Source organism: Eumetopias jubatus, unplaced genomic scaffold (assembly GCF_037043125.1).
Source record: "Eumetopias jubatus isolate StellerSeaLion01/CBP00866 unplaced genomic scaffold, mEumJub1_p1.0 scaffold_10, whole genome shotgun sequence".
Taxonomy (NCBI): domain Eukaryota; kingdom Metazoa; phylum Chordata; class Mammalia; order Carnivora; family Otariidae; genus Eumetopias; species Eumetopias jubatus.
Window position 1 is genome coordinate 85,946,778 of NW_028274816.1, and position 6,760 is coordinate 85,953,537.

At 48.3% G+C, this 6,760-nt stretch overlaps 1 long non-coding RNA gene across 2 annotated transcripts; it reads left to right on the top strand.

Annotated features, from left to right (window-relative positions):
- The first annotated feature begins 2,389 nt into the window (after positions 1-2,389).
- On the top strand, positions 2,390-6,760 carry LOC114216055 (uncharacterized). Of its 2 annotated transcripts, none has more exons than XR_003610685.2 (3): positions 2,390-2,487; positions 4,520-4,608; positions 5,830-6,760. It is a non-coding gene; the product is annotated as an uncharacterized LOC114216055 (long non-coding RNA). The 2 variants fall into 2 exon arrangements; XR_003610684.2 differs by lacking the exon at positions 2,390-2,487 and adding an exon at positions 2,816-2,959.

Sequence of the window (6,760 nt, forward strand, 5' to 3'; positions counted from 1 at the left end):
GTTGTTGGAAGTAGCAGGAAGGTCAAAGCCATTCTGCAAGTGATGAGTTCATGCTGTTTTACACCAGATTACATTTTCACCAAATGTCACATGTCCCCCAAGGGACAAAGGCCATACCACTCCCAACATAGTAAATGGCATTTCCTAAAAGCAGCACTGGGGGCCTGCACTCTGTCCTGTGCCAGCCAACTGGGTGATAAGGTGGCCTCACCTCCTGTTGCCAGGTGTGTCTCATGGTAGGTGAGTCTCTGACAACCTTTCGAAGGGACACTGGAGGTGGGGTCTTTGCCAAAGGGGAGAGGAAGGCAGGGTAGAGAGACAAATTTCTAAGGAAGGTTCTCCTTCTCAGGGGCCTTCGATTGTCCACTTGAACTCAGGCTCCCAGCTACTTTCTCTCGATGGTCTAGGAATTGACTGGCGTGGAGCTGGGCCTCTGTAGCCTCACCCTTGCATTCAAAAACATGGGAGATCCATTGCTGTGGCAGCTGCTGCTTCAAGTTTTGAGACAGCCTTCTTACCTGAGCCAAACTTTTTTTTTTTTTTTTGAGAACTATATCACACACCAAGAGTTCGTATATAACCTATGCGTGGTTTGAGGAATAATGAACAATCACCCACGTACCAACACAGAACCTAAGATGTCCAAGACTCTCACATGAGCCTCCCCAAAAGCATACCTTCCTTTCCTCCCCAGAACTTAATCCTCATATTTGCATTAATCATTCCCTTGCTTTTCTTTGTCCTTTACTCCTGTAGGTATGTATCTCCAAACAATGCGCTGTGGGTGTGACAGATTGATTCTTTTGCATAGCCCTTCTGCCTCCATCCCTCTCTTCATTAACTCTGCTGGGTGAGCTCTGTGGATCCCCTCCCCCCACCCCCCCACCCCCCCACCCCCGCTCCCACCCTTTACCAACATGGGTCTCTTGCAAACAGGGCTGGCTCTCTTGTTCTCTCTTCCATGACCCCAGACAGCAACTCTGATCCAAACTAGCAATCATAGATGGTTAAGAAGATAGGAAGGCTCCTTGGGGGAGGAAGAAGAGAAGCTGGGAAGGATTCAGGTAGATAGAAAGGAGAATGAAAGGAATTTTCAGAAGGGAGAACAGTACGAACCAAGGCACAGAGTTCCTTTGAAAGCTAGTTCATAGCAAAGAGTTTTCAAGCATCTTTTGGGAGACATAGGGTGGGGGCGATGCTAAGCTTGGATAGGCAAGGGTTAGAGTGCACCCTCTCTAGAATGTGGGGTAGGAGGGCATGGTTAGTATCCTTCCCTTTGTTTCAGAAAAATGGCACATGCTTTCTCAAGGCGGTGCAGAGACTCTTCAAATTAATCAGGTCAGGCTAAGCTCTGTTCAGGTAAGTACAATCCGAAAGTCTTACTTCTCACCAATACAAAGTTTGCTGCAGTTTGGTGACTCTCAAGAAGAACTGCCCTCTGGGCAATGACCCGATGACCCAGACTGTGGGAGTTTCCACAATCCTGAAGCTCCCAGTTGATAAACTCTAGAGCCCTTGGGTGGCTGCCTGTTTTTATAAATAAAGTTTTATTGGAACCCAGTTACCCTTATTTGTTTGTATTATCTATGACTGCTTTTGTACTACAGCAGAGCTGAGTAGTTGCAGTATGGATCACAAAGCCTAAAAGGTTTCCGATCTGTCCTTTGCACTATGTGGAACATTCCAGCAGGCAACGTGAGTGCTGGAGAGTCGAGCCTTGGCAATTACGTGTTTTAGCCCAAAAGTAACACACATCTGTTCGCGGTTCCTTGTCCAGAAGAATCACGTGGCCTCTCCTAACCCAGGGGGAAGCAAGAAATAGAAGAGACTCATATTGATGAGCATTATTACCATCAAACTGCCATGTGGCTTTTCCACAGGCACCAGGCTGTTGCGCAGTGAGGATGAGCCTATTTTCACCTGCTTATCTCTAAATCCCAGAGGCCCAGAGGGAATTTACATGGCCTAGGACTTGAGCAGTGCGGAGGGCAATGTTGAAGAGGTCTGGAGTTTCTGATGAGTTGCTGCTTGAGGTTTCAGGAATTTTCAGGAACACAGGAAGTCAGGGCAAGTCCTGGAATGGACGTGTTTGGTTAAAATAAAGTCCCTGATCTTTTTTTTTTTATTGCAAGTTTGGCAGTGATAGGTGCCCTTCTCCTCTAGGAACACAGGGCACCTTGGGGTGAAATTTGGACGTGTGCTATTTCCTGACCCCAAAAGCCCAGGCCACACAGATCATTTCTTGGACCAAGCACGGGTGCTGTAAATGAACCCAGGGCAGTGTTCTGCATAAAGAGGAAGGAAGTAGTTACTGAGAACAAGAGCACTGCGTTGCACACGACAGAATTGGGAAACCACCAGAATGTGCCTCATCACCAGCAGTGCCCAGGCCTGGCCTGCCCCTGGGGACCGAGAGCAGTTGGAGAAAATCCTGTGTCCTGCCCTTCGGGAGCCTCCAGACCAAAGCTACCCCACTGACCAGACTGGGTACGGAGCCCAGTCAGCAGAAGGGACTGCTCCAGGAGATAGGGCGTCTGTCCAGGCCTGAAGGCAGTTACAAAGCACAGCGTCCACAGAGAATATCTGCCAGAGCTCTTGGAGAGAAGTTTAAGGCCAAAAAGGATTTCTATAGACAAGAGGACATGGAGCGTCAAAGGGCTTGTTGAAAAATGGCCCCAAAGGAAAAAAAAAAAAAGGTCCTAGTTCAGATAAGGGGATGATGTAGAAGGAAGTGGGTAGGATAAGGAAGACAGATTAAATATGGAGGGAGCAAAGCAGAGGTGGGGGTGGAGGGAGGGTCCCGTGCATTGCCCTTTATTACTGGTGGCACTGCGGATGGAACCACTCTGCTAACTTGGGGACCAGCAGGCCTGGTACTGGGACAGGTTTCCTATGGAAGCTGGTAGGACAGGCAGTCTGTGGGGAAGACCGGGGGCTTTTGGACTCAGATGAACCTCAGGTAAGTTCCGGCTCCCTACACCTCCTTGAGGGAGCTTCGGTTTCCCCACCCAGGAAATATAACAGAGCTAATCTCTTAGTGTTGTTTTAAAGATTCAGTGAGATAATCCATTCAAAAGTGCTTGGATGGAGTGATTGCTCAAAAATGATCATTCTTGGGGCACCTGGGTGGCTCAGTCGGTTGAGCGACCAACTCTTGGTTCCAGCTCAGGTCATGATCTCGGGGTTGTGAGATCAAGCCCTGCATGGGCTCTGTGCTCAGGGTGGGGAGTGAGCTTGAAATGCAATCCCTCTCCCTCCCGCCCCTCCCCCCCACATGCTCGCTCACTCTCTCAAATAAATAAATAAAAATCTTAAAAAAAGAAAGAAAGAAAAATTATTATTCTTTGGAGCACCTGGCTGGCTCAGTCAGTAGAGCCTGCGAGTCTTGATCTTGGGGTTGTGAGTTTGAGTCCCACATTGGGTGTAGAGATTCCTTAAAAAGAAAAAAAAATCTTAAAAAATGATTCTTCTTCATATGTATTTCAATAGCCATGTGCACTTACATATGGGAAACAATGTATCCAGTCCTTTGGTTGGGGGCCCCGGCGTGCATTCAAAGAAACTTAAGACCAGGGGTGGCAGATAAACCGGCTCAGGGAGTGGGCAAACCCTGATGGGCAGCATTTGATGGTTTCTGTGGTTTAAATAGTCTCTTTGTGGCCAATTTCAAGCTACTAACAGTTTAACACCTGGCTGGCAACATTCCTGAACAATCAGCTCTAGAGAGCGGGGCCCCAACCCAATGAGCTTTCTCTCCGGTTAGCAAATGACACATAAGTGCAAAGTTAACAAGAGCTCCTAGATACACCCCCTGAGCCTGGTCCACAGAGGACTGATCCAGATAGGAGCTAGAGGGCCATTGAGGGGTGGGGCTAAGCAGGGACAGAGGCTGTTGCATTTGGGGGAGGGAAAAGCCTGGCTTTTTCTCTGGCCGTTCAGCGGCTACCACAAGTGTGGTGGGTGAGATGTATTCCTGGCATTTTGAGTTCCCAGTGGGCACGGAAAGATGATATCTCAGGGGATCCAACCCCCGGGCTCTGCCTCCAAGCTGTGGGGCACCAACCTCCCTTTCACCATATGCACACTGAAGGCAGGGCCTGGAATGCAAGTCCTGGCTCTGGAATCCTGGAATTCTGACATAAAAAAATACCTTGGGAATTCAACCACTTCACAAACAAAAATTAAAAAAAAAAAAATTTTTTTAAGATTTTATTTATTTGACAGAGAAAGACACAGCGAGAGAGGGAACATAAGCGGGCGCGGGGGGGGAGGCGGGAGAGGGAGAAGCAGGCTTCCCGCGGAGCAGGGAGCCCGATGTGGGGCTCGATCCCAGGACCCTGGGATCATGACCTGAGCTGAAGGCAGCCGCTTAACGACTGAGCCACCCAGGCACCCCCCCCCAAAAAAGCTAGCATTTATTGAGCACCTGCTGTATCTTTTGCTGTATCCCCCTGCTTTCTATACCTTGTCTAACTGAATGTTCAAATATCACTTTGCTATTCTCATGTCATTTATACAGGAGGAAAGTAAGGCTCAGGGAGATTGAAGGACTTTCCCATGGCACACAGACAATAATAGAAGAGCTGGGTTTTGAACCTTGTCCTACATGTAAGTATCAAATGAGTTATACAGAAAATTATTCATGTAATAGGACTTCTAAGAAAGAAGAGTCAACGGTGGGCCAGGGTTCTCAGAGGCGGCTTCATAGAGAAGGTGGGATTTCAGCTGAGGGGATTCACCTCTGCACACAGGAGTGGCACCCGTAGAAAGGTTTTCTTTTTTTTTTTTTTTAAAGATTTTATTTATTTATTTGAGACAGAGAGAATGAGAGAGAGAGAGAGCACATGAGAGGGGGGAGGGTCAGAGGGAGAAGCAGACTCCCCGCTGAGCGGGGAGCCCGATGCAGGACTCGATCCAGAGACTCCAGGATCATGACCTGAGCCAAAGGCAGTCGCTTAACCAACTGAGCCACCCAGGCGCCCGGTAGAAAGGTTTTCTATGAGCAAACACATGAACAGGAATGATAGCTGCATTCGCGGTACAAGTGGGTTATATGAGAAGCAGAGGGAGGAAATACCTCAGGGGTAAAACACTTGTCTTGTTTAAGGTAATAGGGAGCCACTGAAGGTATATGGGCAAGGGAGTAGCATGCCAGGAAAGTTAACCCGAGAGTGATTTTTATTTTTTATTTTTTTTAAGGATTTTATTTATTTATTTGAGAGAAAATGAGCAGTGGGCAGAGGTAAGGGAGACGGAGAAGCAGGCTCCCAGCTGAGCAGGGAGCCCAGTGTGGGACTCCATCCCAGGACCCTGAGATCATGACCTGAGCCGAAGGCAGACACTTAACCGACTGAGCCACCCAGCTCCCCGACCCCAAGGTGATCTTTAGAGGCAGGACCAGGAAGCAGGAAGACCAGAGAGGAAGCTAATGAAATCGCCAGACCTCTCTTCATACATAGATTTCATCTTGGAATATAAAAGATAACAGTATACAACCAAGCAATATAATAAATATACACCTCATGGTGCATAAAAAAAGATCTAGGGCTTCCAACAGTACTGTGAGAACCACAACAGTAGGTAGTACCTCTGTTTATTACTTGGCAGGCTCAACACAGAGTCTTTGAAACGCCCTAATGAGGATGGTAGTTATCACTTAAATAAACAAGCAATTAGCTCAGGAATAAACGTGTCATTGTAAATGAAGTCATTGAATCGCTGGCCTGTGGTGGACTTTAGCCAATGCTCAGGCTTTAGCAGAGACACATCATTAGTGCGTATAGGACGCTTTTAACCCACCTGGTAAGAATCTGATCTGACCCTCCGTAGGGGCTCTCACTACCCTCTTCTCATCTGCTGCGCTTTGGTTCCTGTGCCTGCAAGGAATTAGGTGACGATCTGACCTCAGCTCCAGTTTCCGAGGAGTGGAGAGGGAAGTGCAGCGGAGAGAAGCTCACGGCTTTCTTATTCCTACTCAAGCGTGGTTATGGACAGCTTCCATGCAAACGCAGTGTATTGCGCGTCGCATCCTCACTGTTTGTGTTGGGTTTCTGAGCTTTTCCTTTGAGTTGATTTGTCCTCTTACATTGGCCCTAGAGCACAACCTACCCTGCAATAAAAAGAAACCAAACCAGCAGTACTCGTTTCGCTTAGCAAGACCCAGGGCATGGATGGAGCCTGGGATCCCCGAGTTCTGAGCCATGCTGCTATTTGTATGCCTTGGGCCAATCCCTTCCCCTCCCCAGGCTGCAGCTGCTTCATCTGTCAGGTGAAGGGGCTGGACTAGATGACCTTTAGACTTCTTCCAGATCTGACGCTCCAGCCAGGACATGCGTTGTCAAGAAACCCTAGGAGAAGGAAGAGAATTCATTCTCATTTTCTTCCTTTGAATTTCTAAGTAACCACAGTTGATCATTGGTTAAAGAGGGGTACGAGGGCTGTCGCCACGCTGCCTCTCTCACACTCTGATTTCTCTGGGTCACAGGAGACAGAGGTTGGGCTTTTTTGCCTGCCTGGTGTGTTTACCCGAGAAGGGCAGCAGGGGCAGCCGAGTGGATACTGGGCTGAAATGTTAGCGGTGCATTCTTTTCGCACTGACTTCATCACGCAGAATGTGCAGCCCCAGGTGGGGCTGAGCTCAAAACCAAAAGCAGGGCTGGGCAGATGAAGGCAGAAGTGAGTGTACTGAAACTAGCTTACAGGGTCTGGTACTTGATAGAACGATCTGGAAGTCAACTAAAATAGGGGTGCCTGGGTGGCT